We start from the raw sequence: 14,413 nt of genomic DNA, 5'->3' as shown, positions 1-14,413 counted from the left end.
AAATAAGGTGGCAAAAGTCCAGAGAATAAATAGAAACAAAAAGAAACAAGAGAAACAGGGGTGCCTGGGTGACTCAGTGGCTTAAGACTTTTAATTTCAATTCAGGTCGATCTCAAGGTCATGAGATTGAGTTTAGAGTGGGATTCCATGTTGAGCACAGAGGCTGCTTAAGATTCTCTCTCCCTCTGCTCCTCTCCAGTTCGTGCTCTCTCTCTCTCTCTCTCAGCAAGCAAGCAAGCAAGAAACAGTGAGATATACAGAGCAACCTCCCATTAGAAGCAACAAATAACAGGAAAAAAAAAATGAATGAAAATACAGCCAGAGTCCTCATGATCAGAATTTTAGGAAATCACACTAGATAAAATGGAATAAAAATAAAAATGAAAACATGATTATGAAGAAGTTGATAGGTAAGGAAGACGAAAGAAATCTACTATGTATAATTAGTGTTTCTTAACATGAAAATGTCCCCAAAGAAAATTGAAAATACTTACCTATCTTTCACACATTTTCTCCACCCCCCCCCACATCTATCTGTATATATGCTCAGAGATTTCTAAAATAGTGTTCATCAAGAATTATAGATGTTTCTTTCCAGGTGGTAGAATTTAGGAGTGAATATTAACTTTCTTCTTTGTATCCTGTATTGTATCTTATAGTAAGCATGTATTAGTTTTATAAAAACAAAATCATTATAGTTAGAAAGGAATTCAAACAATTAAAACAACCTATGGTTCTGAAATATCAAAAATTTAAAACAATCATATACAAAAATTAACTCAAAATGGATAAAGGTCCTAAATGTAAAACTATAAAACTCATAGAAGAAAAACATAGGAGAAAGTTTTCTTGACTTTGCGTTCGGCAAAGAGTTCCTAGGTATGACACTAAAAGCACAATCCATAAAAGAAAATATTGATAAATTAGACTTCATCAAAACTGAAACTTTTGCTTTGTGAAGGACACTGCTAGAAGAATAAAAAATATCAGCCACAGGTTGGGAGAAAATATTTGCAAATCATATGCCAGGCATGACTTGTATGTAGAAAATATAAAGAAACTCTCAAAACTCAACAATAAATAAGCAACTTAGTTGTTTAAATGGCAATGGTTTAAATTGATATTTCACAAAAGAAGGTATATTAATGAATAAGCACATGAAAAGATGCTCAACATCATTAGTCAGATAAATGTAAATTAAAACCACAATGACATACCAGTATGTACACATCAGAATGGCTAAAGTTAAAAAATGAAAACTGACAATATCAAGTGCTGATGAGGACAGGGAGCAACTGGAACTCTCATACACTCCTGGTAGAAATGCAAAATATTACAGCTCTCCAGGAAACATAGTGAGGCAGTTTCTTTAAAAAGTGAAACATTTGGGGTGCCTGGGTGTCTCAGTCGGTTAAGCATCCAACTTCTGCTTCAGGTCATGATCTCATGGTTCTTGAGTTCGAGCCCCCCATCGGGCTCTGTGCTGACAGCACAGAGCCTGGAGCCTGCCTTGGATTCTGTGTGTCTCTCTCTCTGCCCCCCCCCCCACTCACACTCTGTCTCTCTCTCAAAAATAAACATGAAAAAAAATTTTTGAAAAAGGAAAGTGAAACACTATTTACCAACACTATGTCCTTTGCATTCCATTTCTTGGTATTTACCCTAGATAAATGAAAACCTATGCTCACATTAAAAAAATGTACAAAAAAGTTCACAGCAGGGTGCCTGGGTGGCTCAGTCAGTTAAGCAACTGACTCTTGGTTTAGTCTCAGGTCATGATCTCATGGTCTGTGGGTTCAACCCCCACCTCAGGCTTTATACTGACAGTGCAGAGCCTGCTTGGGATACTCTCTCTCTCTCCCCCTCCCCTACTCACACACACTTTTTCTCTCAAAATAAATAAACAAAAAAAATTTCATAGCAAAATTTTGTAATCACCAAGACTTCAAAACAATCCAAATGTCCTTCAATAGGTGAATAGATAAACTGTGTTATATCCGTACAATAGAATGCCACTCAGCAATGAGAAGCAATGAATTATTAATACACACAATAACTTCAATGAATCTCAAATGCATTTTTCTAGGTGAAAGAACCCAATCTCGAAAGATTACATACTGTATGATTCCATGATTCTGGAACAGGCAAAAATATAGAAACAGGGGTGTCTGGGTGGCTCAGTCAGTTGGGCATCTGACTCTTGATTTTGGCTCACGTCATGGTCCCAGGGTCATGGAATCGAGCCCCACATCAGGCTCCATGCTTGAGATTCTTTCTCTCCCTCTTCCCTTCCCCCCCAAAAAAATTAAAAAATAAAAATAAAATATAGAAACAGAAAACAGATCCATGGTTGTCTGGGGTGGGTACAGGGAGAGGATCTGAAGACAAAGGTGCAGCACATGGGAATTCTTGGGGGTGTTGGAATTGTTCTGTATCCTGTGTGAAGTGGTGGTTAAAAGGATACAAGTATGTGTAAAAACTCATAGAAAAAGTGAATTTTACATTTGTAAATTTAAAACCGTAAAAAAAAAAAAAATCCCCAGTGAACATTTAGCTTTCCACATTCAAAACCTTGTTGTAAACAAACAGCTGTGTCAACCCAGACAGAGGGGGAAAGAGTATAATGCTTGGACCTACAGGTTGCCAAGGCTTTATGAAGACATAAGACTGTGCCCTTGTGGTGACACTAGTTTATTTGTTAACATAGTTCATTAGTTGCATGAGAAAAACAAACAAAACAAAACAAAAAATAGAGAAGACTGTGCCCAAAGTACCACAAATTAAAAAATAATTACTATTTCAAAACAAAATCTTGAAAGCAAGGCTACTGAGTAGAGTTTCTGCTACTTATCAGTTTTGAAGCCCAGTCGATTTCTACCTTTTGTTTTGGTCACACGGTATTGAGAACATTCTGAGGTAATGCAAATGGAAACATATTTTACGCCTTGCATCCTCAAGATTATCTTTAATTAACCTCAGAAGCTTGAAAGAGAATAGTAGAAAATTGGTGTGTTTGTGTCCAGTAGAGAATCACCAAAATTACCTAACTGCTTGCATTCCTTATTAAATAAAGTGTCAAAAATGGAGAACTCCAAATTTATTATGTTTTATGGAAATATTTATAAGAAATTCAAATATGTTTGTAGAAATGAAAGAAGAATCTTTATGCTGAGGCTCTACCTTTTAAAAAATGTGTTAACATGACAGTAGTAGTTAACACATCAGGAGTTGTCAATATATTCAAATTTAACATATACTACATTTGAGTACGTGTTATTCTAAATATAGTTAGAATATATTTGGACAAAAATAAGAACAAACATTGAAGAAAGCCCTGCAGCACCTGAGTTTCTACAGAACAGCATTTAAAAACCACTCAGCATGATAAACACTATCTAAGCCAAACATGAGAATGTGGATGATCAATCATTCAATGTAAAACTGTTCCCACTTCATTTGCCCAATTGTAGTTTTCAGCTGCTATATAATATGCATGTAACTTATTTCCAGCTAGTTGAGGGGATTTTTCAAAGCACTTTATCTATAAAATCTATATGTTGTCATCTTCATCAAACCATTCAAAGAATATGTATTGATGCCTACCATGTGCCAGGCACTGTTCTAGGCACTTGGGAAGCAGAAGTAAGCAAAACGGACCACAGTCCCTGCCCTCGTGCAGCTTACACTCTAGTGGGGAGAAACAGGAGAGAAACCACAGTAATAACCTATAGAATGTGATAAGTGTTGCTGTAGAGTATATGTTTGTGCCCCTCTGAAATTCATACATTGAAACCTAATCCCCAATGTAATGGTATTTGGAGGTAGAGCCTTTGGGAGATGATTACGTCATGATGATGGTGAGCCTCATGAGTTGGATTAGTGTCCTTATGAAGGAGACCCCAGAGAGCTCCTTTGCCTCTTCTGCCATGGACACCAGAAGAAGATGGCTATCCATGAACCGGGAAGCAGGCTTTCATCAGACACCATAATCTACCAGTGCCCTGATCTCAGATGATAGCCTCCAGAACTATGAGAAATAAAGCTATGTTGTTGATAAGTCACCCATCTGTGGTGCTTGGTTATACCAGCCTGAACTGGCTAAGACAAGTGCCATGGAGGAAAATAAAATAGTGCAGGTGGATAAAGGAGTGTTTACCTTACATAAGTTGACCACAGAAAGTCTCACTGAGAATGGCAATGTTTGAGCAAAGACTTAAAGGAGGAGAGAGGTTGAGCCATGCAGATATTTGGGGCAAGAGTTCAAAGACTCAGGATGGTGCTGCCCAGGCCTGTGTGTGTGAGCAAGGAGGCTAACATGGCTGCAGCTCGAAGCACAGACATCATAGGAGATGTGTTCAGAGAGGCAAGGACACTGTATTTACAAATGGCTGCTTTGGGTCCCTTAGCCACATAATAGTAGGGTCCAGTCCTTCTCTCTACCACCTTTCCCTTCCAGGATCACTGTCTTCCATTGCATTTGGGAGAAACAGCCTTTGTTTCAAGTGCATTCTTACCAAACATGCAGTAGCCTGCCTTTTCTTTCACCTGGTCACCCCACAGCCCTCCATGCACATTGTTTCTTGTCACCTTGGCTGCTGGGATTAGCATTGTCTACTGATTCAATACTGCTCCCTTAGCCCTGGTCTTAGGAGATGAGAGTGCCTCGCTCCAAGCAGGGACCAATCCTCTCCCATATTCCCCAGCACCAATGGCACAGTCCATTGTGTACCACAGACTTTTCTAAAGGCTCGAAGAAACCATAAGAGGAATGCAGTGCAGGAGGAAACCCTGGATATCACTTTACTGAAACCATAATCTACCGAGCATCTCTCATCATACATAGGGAGCTATTTCCTGGCTGACTCTCTCTTCTACCAACCACAGGCCCTCAAACCCTGCCCTCTCTTCCCCAGTTCCTTGCTGTTGAATTCCTGTCTCTGAGCCACCAGAGATCCCAAAGTTTACAACATAACAGCCTCTCATTGAAGGAAAACATCACTTTAATTTATTCTTAGAAGCCCCTTGTCCTCATTGTCTCAACCCGACTCCGTATAGATGACTCAATGGACCTTGCCAGGAGATTCACAGGAGCATTTTCCCTGTGCCAACATCAAGTCTTCTGGAAACATCTGCCTGGAAACTTTTCTAAAAATGGCAATATTCTATTTCTATGGTACTTGATGCAATGAAAAACAATTATGTGTTGAATTTAAATAAATAAATTTAAAATTAAAAAAAAAGTACGTGTTATAGGAAACACAAAGCAGGAGGCATGTTACTAAAATGTTTCCATTTGTCTTAAAACCAGAAGGAAAAATGAATTTTTAGCAGAAAATGCCTTGATATCTAATAGTAACATATTTGTTTTTATACCAATGCAGTCATAAAATGTAACTTTAAATATGTTTTATGGAAGATGGGACCCATCAAGGCAAAAGCACCAATGACCCATGACAATCCTAATGTGGTCCTGTGGCCAGTCAGAGCCCACCATGACTTGAACCTGACTGGGGCATTCATGCTCAGCAGTTTGTCTATGCCACTCAGATTTGGTAACAAAATTAGAGCAAAGTGAACGTGACCCTTAAGCAAAATAGAATAATATTTATTTCAAGTTATAAAAAAAGACAAAAGGGAGAAAATTAGATAGAATTAAACTGACTTCTTTTGTGACTCTTTTCTAGGCTCTAGGATCTGGAACCATATACCCTTCTGGAAGCAGGTCAGACATTGAATAATAACAGTATGCATTTAACAATAATAGTGATGATGGTGGTAACAATCAATCAGAGGCAAGTTTTAGTCTAAGTGCTTTGCATGCAAACTCACTTGCTTACAAAAGTTATTTTGTAACTTGTTAGGCAAAACTCACTCATTGGGCAAAAGTTACAATACTTCCGGTTGCAAGAAACAAAACTCCAACCCAATCAGGCAAGCTTAACACATATGGAAAAGAATGGGAGGAATGTATTGACTCCTATGGCGGGGAGGTTTCCAGGAAACCCACAGAATCAAAGGAGGAGCAGGGAGCAAGAAGGGTATGGGGCTGGAGCCTGGATTCCACAACAGGCTTGTTCTCCATTTACCTCATTTCTGCTTATTTCTGCTGGTTTCACTCTGTCCTCCAGACAGGCCTATTCCATATGGTGGAGAGATCATCTGCCTGGAGACCCCAACCTTGCACCTGTCTTAGTTTAGTCTCCCCCGAAAGCAGACTCCAAGGTAAGACTTTGCGCTACTTTATTTGGAAGATCATCTCAAGAAGGGAGTGGCAAAGCGAGACTAGGAAGGAGATGAAGCCCCAGAATGGGTATGTTAACAAGCAGGTTATGGTGACAGCAGTTAGAGCTTAATCCCACCGGGATGCCCGGGAAAGAATGTGCAGAGAACCCCTCAGGTTGTCCACCCTAAGGTAGTTATCTACCAGCTCCCCTCCCTCGTTGTCTGAGAGTTGCTCTGGGGTGATAGCTTCCAGCAGGTCTAGCTTGTTCCACAGTTTAGAGAATGGCCTTATGCAGACAGATGCAGGACTCCAACCTACAAACAGGAGCTATCTGCGGGTGACCTCAAAGGTGAACCACTGGGATCTGAGTGAGCACCTGTAACATTCACTACAACTCCTTGTAGCACTGTGTCCCCCAAAGCATCATGGAGCTGCTTCTCCTCCAGCTCCAGCAAGCTCTGTGAAGGATCCTGATCTAGCAGGCCGAGGTTCAAGTTCCCACCATGGGCCAATCACAGGTCCAGAGGAATGGAAGGCTGCTTCCTAGTAAGGGGGCAGCTTTATCTGTTGGAATAGAAAATGTTCCCCTAGTCCTTTCCTCCACTCTCTTCAGTAACTAAAACCGATATTCATTTTATAAGTACTGAGTCCTAAGGCGACGCCTGGATTGCCTTTGCCCAGCAACCAGGCCACTGACAGACCCCAAACTGCCTGGTTCTCCAGTTTTCACCAACCCGATCCCCCTGCAGGAAGAAAACAGTCGTTATCAAAAAGGCCATTGTCATTCTCCCTCTTTAGAAAAATTCCCATTAAAGATAAAGCAAATTTTAATTAGATTAAGTATCCAATTACTGTAATTACATTTTTTAAAAATTCACATCATGAAGATGACCCTTTTTAAAAGGGTTACAGGAATAATTAGTGTATTCATATTAACCAAAATGTATTGGATAATATTTATACCCAGAAGACAAAGTACATTACACACATTTCACCTTTGGGGAAAGCTTGCAAATGTTTTGGCAGTGGCATGAATATTTATAGGCAAGGGTGTGCTTTAGCAAGATTATGTGAGGAAGCATTTAAATGCTCACCAATTTTTACCCAGGGGTAAAGTATACAGAAAATGTAGCGCAGAGATTATGGATATGCAAAGTGTGACTTAGGCAGGGAATTTCTATCAGTTTGCTTAATTAATTGGAGCCAAAGACTATTTCTTCTCATTCGAGGCAGAAAGGCCCAAGGTATCCAACTGTGACTTCTCTCTGCGCTGCATCCGCCGGGGGCAGGGGCCAGTGAAGAGAGGTGGTAGGAGAGTGGTCAGGACTCTCATACTTTGACCAACCACCAGCAGGAAGCCTGGGGCCTCATGCCCCTCGCCTCTACCCACCCAGTCCTGGTCAGGTAAAGCTTTAGGGTCCTCCCAGTGGGTTTTCGTCTGAAGCTGCCTCCCCTTTTCTGATTCTAGTTTTCTTCCTTTTGACCTGCTTTGAGCCACAGCTCCGGCTGTTGTTTCATCTCACACCCAATTGCCTTCCAGGCTCCGTCACATTTGCTAGCTCAGGGAGGGAGACGGCACAACCTCCATTTCACAGGTGAGGAAACTGGGGCTCTGGAGCTTGAAACAACTCCTAGAACTGTGCCGCAGAGCTGGCCTCTCACGGGACTTCTGTTGCCACTGACCCCAGACCTGCTTGTGGTCACCACCAACTGCAGGAATATCCCACCTCTGCTGCCACCTGGGACCATCAGAAAAGGCAGCCCGGCATTGCTGTTTCCTCTCATAGATAACTTCCAAACCAAAGTCCCGCATGGGTGTGTCTGATTAGGGAACCAGTTATATACCTGTGCCCCAGTGGCGAGGGGCAATACCATTTGCTGGACTCCACATTGAGAAAGGGAGGTTCTTGATGCAGATAACATCAAAGAAAGGGTATTCAAAAGATTCTGGGACTTTCGGCAAGATGGCGGCTTAGGAGGACGCTGGGCTCACCGCACGTCCTGCTGATCACTTAGATTCCATCTACACCTGCCTAAATAACCCAGAAAACAACAGAGGATTAGCAGAACGGAGTCGCCGGAGCCAAACGCAGACGAGAGGCCCGCGGAAGAGGGTAGGAAGGGCGGCGAGGCGGTGCGCGCTCCACGGACTGGCGGGAGGGAGCCGGGGCGGAGGGGCGGCTCGCCGGCCAAGCAGAGCCCCCGAGTCTGGCTTGCAAAAGCGGAGGGGCCGGGCGGACTGTGTTCCGACAGCAAGCGCGACTTAGCGTCTGGGAGGTCATAAGTTAACAGCTCTGCTCGGAAAGCGGGAAGGCTGGAAGACAACCAGAGGGAGAGCTGCTGAGCCCCCTGACAACAGAGCTCAGTTTGGTGGGGAACAAAGGCACTCGCCAGCGCCATCTCCCCCGCCCATCCCCCAGCCAAAATCCCAAAGAGAACCAGTTCCTGCCAGGGAACTTGCTCGCTCCGCGCAAACACCCAACTCTGCGCTTCTGCGGAGCCAAACCTCCGGCAGCGGGTCTGACTCCCTCCCGCTGCCACAGGGCCCCTCCTGAAGTGGATCACCTAAGGAGAAGCGATCTAAGCCTGCCCCTCCTGCCCCCGAGCACCTTGCCTACCCACCCCAGCTAATACGCCAGATCCCCAGCATCACAAGCCTGGCAGGGTGCAAGTAGCCCAGACGAGCCACACCACCCCACAGTGAATCCCGCACCTAGGAGAGGGGAAGAGAAGGCACACACCAGTCTGACTGTGGCCCCAGCGGTGGGCTGGGGGCAGACATCAGGTCTGACTGCGGCCCCGCCCACCAACTCCAGTTATACACCACAGCACAGGGGAAGTGCCCTGCAGGTCCTCACCACGCCAGGGACTATCCAAAATGACCAAGCGGAAGAATTCCCCTCAGAAGAATCTCCAGGAAATAACAACAGCTAATGAGCTGATCAAAAAGGATTTAAATAATATAACAGAAAGTGAATTTAGAATAATAGTCATAAAATTAATCGCTGGGCTTGAAAACAGTATACAGGACAGCAGAGAATCTCTTGCTACAGAGATCAAGGGACTAAGGAACAGTCATGAGGAGCTGAAAAACGCTTTAAACGAAATGCATAACAAAATGGAAACCACCACAGCTCGGCTTGGAGAGGCAGAGGAGAGAATAGGTGAACTAGAAGATAAAGTTATGGAAAAAGAGGAAGCTGAGAAAAAGAGAGATAAAAAAATCCAGGAGTATGAGGGGAAAATTAGAGAACTAAGTGATGCACTAAAGAGAAATAATATACGCATAATTGGTATCCCAGAGGAGGAAGAGAGAGGGAAAGGTGCTGAAGGGGTACTTGAAGAAATTATAGCTGAGAACTTCCCTGAACTGGGGAAGGAAAAAGGCATTGAAATCCAAGAGGCACAGAGAACTCCCTTCAGACGTAACTTGAATCGATCTTCTGCACGACATATCATGGTGAAACTGGCAAAATACAAGGATAAAGAGAAAATTCTGAAAGCAGCAAGGGGTAAACGTGCCCTCACATATAAAGGGAGACCTATAAGACTCGTGACTGATCTCTCTTTTGAAACTTGGCAGGCCAGAAAGAATTGGCACGAGATTTTCAGGGTGCTAGACAGAAAAAATATGCAGCCGAGAATCCTTTATCCAGCAAGTCTGTCATTTAGAATAGAAGGAGAGATAAAGGTCTTCCCGAACAAACAAAAACTGAAGGAATTTGTCACCACTAAACCAGCCCTACAAGAGATCCTAAGGGGGACCCTGTGAGACAAAGTCCCAGAGACATCACTACAAGCATAAAACATACAGACATCACAATGACTCTAAACCCGTATCTTTCTATAATAACACTGAATGTAAATAGACTAAATGCACCAACCAAAAGACATAGGGTATCAGAATGGATAAAAAAACAAGACCCATCGATTTGCTGTCTACAAGAGACTCATTTTAGACCTGAGGACACCTTTAGATTGAGAGTGAAGGGATGGAGAACTATTTATCATGCTACTGGAAGCCAAAAAAAAGCTGGAGTAGCCATACTTATATCAGACAAACTAGAATTTAAATTAAAGGCTGTAACAAGAGATGAAGAAGGACATTATATAATAGTTACAGGGTCTATCCATCAGGAAGAGGTAACAATTATAAATGTCTATGCGCCGAACACCGGAGCCCCCAAATATATAAAACAATTACTCATAAACATAAGCAACCTTGTTGATAAGAATGTGGTAATTGCAGGGGACTTTAACACCCCACTTACAGAAATGGATAGATCATCTAGACACACGGTCAATAAAGAAACAAGGGCCCTGAATGACACATTGGATCAGATGGACTTGACAGATATATTTAGAACTCTGCATCCCAAAGCAACAGAATATACTTTCTTCTCGAGTGCACATGGAACATTCTCCAAGATAGATCATATACTGGGTCACAAAACAGCCCTTCATAAGTTTACAAGAATTGAAATTATACCATGCTTACTTTCAGACCACAATGCTATGAAGCTGGAAATCAACCACAGAAAAAAGTCTGGAAAACCTCCAAAAGCATGGAGGTTAAAGAACACCCTACTAACGAATGAGTGGGTCAACCAGGCAATTAGAGAAGAAATTAAAAAATATATGGAAACAAACGAAAATGAAAATACAACAATCCAAACGCTTTGGGACGCAGCAAAGGCAGTCCTGAGAGGAAAATACATTGCAATCGAGGCCTATCTCAAGAAACAAGAAAAATCCCAAATACAAAGTCTAACAGCACACCTAAAGGAACTAGAGGCAGAACAGCAAAGGCAGCCTAAACCTAGCAGAAGAAGAGAAATAATAAAGATCAGAGCAGAAATAAACAATATAGAATCTAAAAAAACTGTAGAGCAGATCAACGAAACCAAGAGTTGGTTTTTTGAAAAAATAAACAAAATTGACAAACCTCTAGCCAGGCTTCTCAAAAAGAAAAGGGAGATGACCCAAATAGATAAAATCATGAATGAAAATGGAATTATTACAACCAATCCCTCAGAGATACAAGCAATTATCAGGGAATACTATGAAAAATTATATGCCAACAAACTGGACAACCTGGAAGAAATGGACAAATTCCTGAACACCCACACGCTTCCAAAACTCAATCAGGAGGAAATAGAAAGCTTGAACAGACCCATAACCAGCGAAGAAATTGAATCGGTTATCAAAAATCTCCCAACAAATAAGAGTCCAGGACCAGATGGCTTCCCAGGGGAGTTCTACCAGACGTTTAAAGCAGAGATAATACCTATCCTTCTCAAGCTATTCCAAGAAATAGAAAGGGAAGGAAAACTTCCAGACTCATTCTATGAAGCCAGTATTACTTTGATTCCTAAACCAGACAGAGACCCAGTAAAAAAAGAGAACTACAGGCCAATATCCCTGATGAATATGGATGCAAAAATTCTCAATAAGATACTAGCAAATCGAATTCAACGGCATATAAAAAGAATTATTCACCATGATCAAGTGGGATTCATTCCTGGGATGCAGGGCTGGTTCAACATTCGCAAATCAATCAACGTGATACATCACATTAACAAAAAAAAAGAGAAGAACCATATGATCCTGTCAATCGATGCAGAAAAGGCCTTCGACAAAATCCAGCACCCTTTCTTAATAAAAACCCTTGAGAAAGTCGGGATAGAAGGAACATACTTAAAGATCATAAAAGCCATTTATGAAAAGCCCACAGCTAACATCATCCTCAACGGGGAAAAACTGAGAGCTTTTTCCCTGAGATCAGGAACACGACAAGGATGCCCACTCTCACCGCTGCTGTTTAACATAGTGCTGGAAGTTCTAGCATCAGCAATCAGACAACAAAAGGAAATCAAAGGCATCAAAATGGGCAAAGATGAAGTCAAGCTTTCGCTTTTTGCAGATGACATGATATTATACATGGAAAATCCGATAGACTCCACCAAAAGTCTGCTAGAACTGATACATGAATTCAGCAAAGTTGCAGGATACAAAATCAATGTACAGAAATCAATTGCATTCTTATACACTAACAATGAAGCAACAGAAAGACAAATAAAGAAACTGATCCCATTCACAATTGCACCAAGAAGCATAAAATACCTAGGAATAAATCTAACCAAAGATGTAAAGGATCTGTATGCTGAAAATTATAGAAAGCTTATGAAGGAAATTGAAGAAGATTTAAAGAAATGGAAAGACATTCCCTGCTCATGGATTGGAAAAATAAATATTGTCAAAATGTCAATACTACCCAAAGCTATCTACACATTCAATGCAATCCCAATCAAAATTGCACCAGCATTCTTCTCGAAACTAGAACAAGCCATCCTAAAATTCATATGGAACCACAAAAGGCCCCGAATAGCCAAAGGAATTTTGAAGAAGAAGACCAAAGCAGGAGGCATCACAATCCCAGACTTTAGCCTCTACTACAAAGCTGTCATCATCAAGACAGCATGGTATTGGCACCAGAACAGACACATAGACCAATGGAATAGAATAGAAACCCCAGAACTAGACCCACAAATGTATGGCCAACTCATCTTTGACAAAACAGGAAAGAACATCCAATGGAAAAAAGACAGCCTCTTTAACAAATGGTGCTGGGAGAATTGGACAGCAACATGCAGAAGGTTGAAACTAGACCACTTTCTCACACCATTCACAAAAATAAACTCAAAATGGATAAAGGACCTAAATGTGAGACAAGAAACCATCAAAACCTTAGAGGAGAACGCAGGAAAAGACCTCTCTGACCTCAGCCGTAGCAATCTCTTACTCGACACATCCCCAAAGGCAAGGGAATTAAAAGCAAAAGTGAATTACTGGGACCTTATGAAGATAAAAAGCTTCTGCACAGCAAAGGAAACAACCAACAAAACTAAAAGGCAACCAACGGAATGGGAAAAGATATTCGCAAATGACATATCGGACAAAGGGCTAGTATCCAAAATCTATAAAGAGCTCACCAAACTCCACACCCGAAAAACAAATAACCCAGTGAAGAAATGGGCAGAAAACATGAATAGACACTTCTCTAAAGAAGACATCCGGATGGCCAACAGGCACATGAAAAGATGTTCAGCGTCGCTCCTTATCAGGGAAATACAAATCAAAACCACACTCAGGTATCACCTCACGCCAGTCAGAGTGGCCAAAATGAACAAATCAGGAGACTATAGATGCTGGAGAGGATGTGGAGAAACGGGAACCCTCTTGCACTGTTGGTGGGAATGCAAATTGGTGCAGCCGCTCTGGAAAGCAGTGTGGAGGTTCCTCAGAAAATTAAAAATAGACCTACCCTATGACCCAGCAATAGCACTGCTAGGAATTTATCCAAGGGATACAGGAGTACTGATGCATAGGGCCACTTGTACCCCAATGTTCATAGCAGCACTCTCAACAATAGCCAAATTATGGAAAGAGCCTAAATGTCCATCAACTGATGAATGGATAAAGAAATTGTGGTTTATATACACAATGGAATATTACGTGGCAATGAGAAAAAATGAAATATGGCCTTTTGTAGCAACGTGGATGGAACTGGAGAGTGTGATGCTAAGTGAAATAAGCCATACAGAGAAAGACAGATACCATATGGTTTCACTCTTATGTGGATCCTGAGAAACTTACCAGGAACCCATGGGGGAGGGGAAGGAAAAAAAAAAAAAAGAGGTTAGAGTGGGAGACAGCCAAAGCATAAGAGACTGTTAAAAACCGAGAACTGAGGGTTGATGGAGGGTGGGAGGGAGGGGAGGGTGGGTGATGGGTATTGAGGAGGGCACCTTTTGGGATGAGCACTGGGTGTTGTATGGAAACCAATTTGTCAATAAATTTCATAAAAAATAAAAAAAAAAAAAAAAAAAAAAAAAAAAAGATTCTGGACATCCACAATTGACAGGCGATTTAGCACATTTCCTTCATCCTTGATGGAAATTCTATCCTTCTTTCAAGGTCTGGGTCCAGTATACCCTCTGTAGGCATCCTGCCCCATCTTCCTGCCTTTCTTATTTAACATCTTCATTCTGGACTTTGGAGTTACACGCCTTGCTCCCTTCTGCTTAGTGTTCTGGATACTTGGGTCTCATTTCCCTGTGAACAACCCCAATTTCCTACCTATATTAAGGGTCCGTGACTCTTCACAATGGCCTGCTGTGGTTCTTTGGG

This window comes from Prionailurus viverrinus, chromosome D1, assembly GCF_022837055.1.
Source record: "Prionailurus viverrinus isolate Anna chromosome D1, UM_Priviv_1.0, whole genome shotgun sequence".
NCBI classification, from domain to species: Eukaryota; Metazoa; Chordata; class Mammalia; order Carnivora; family Felidae; genus Prionailurus; species Prionailurus viverrinus.
The sequence above is the reverse complement of the archived record's forward strand: the minus strand, read 5'-3'. Positions refer to the sequence as shown.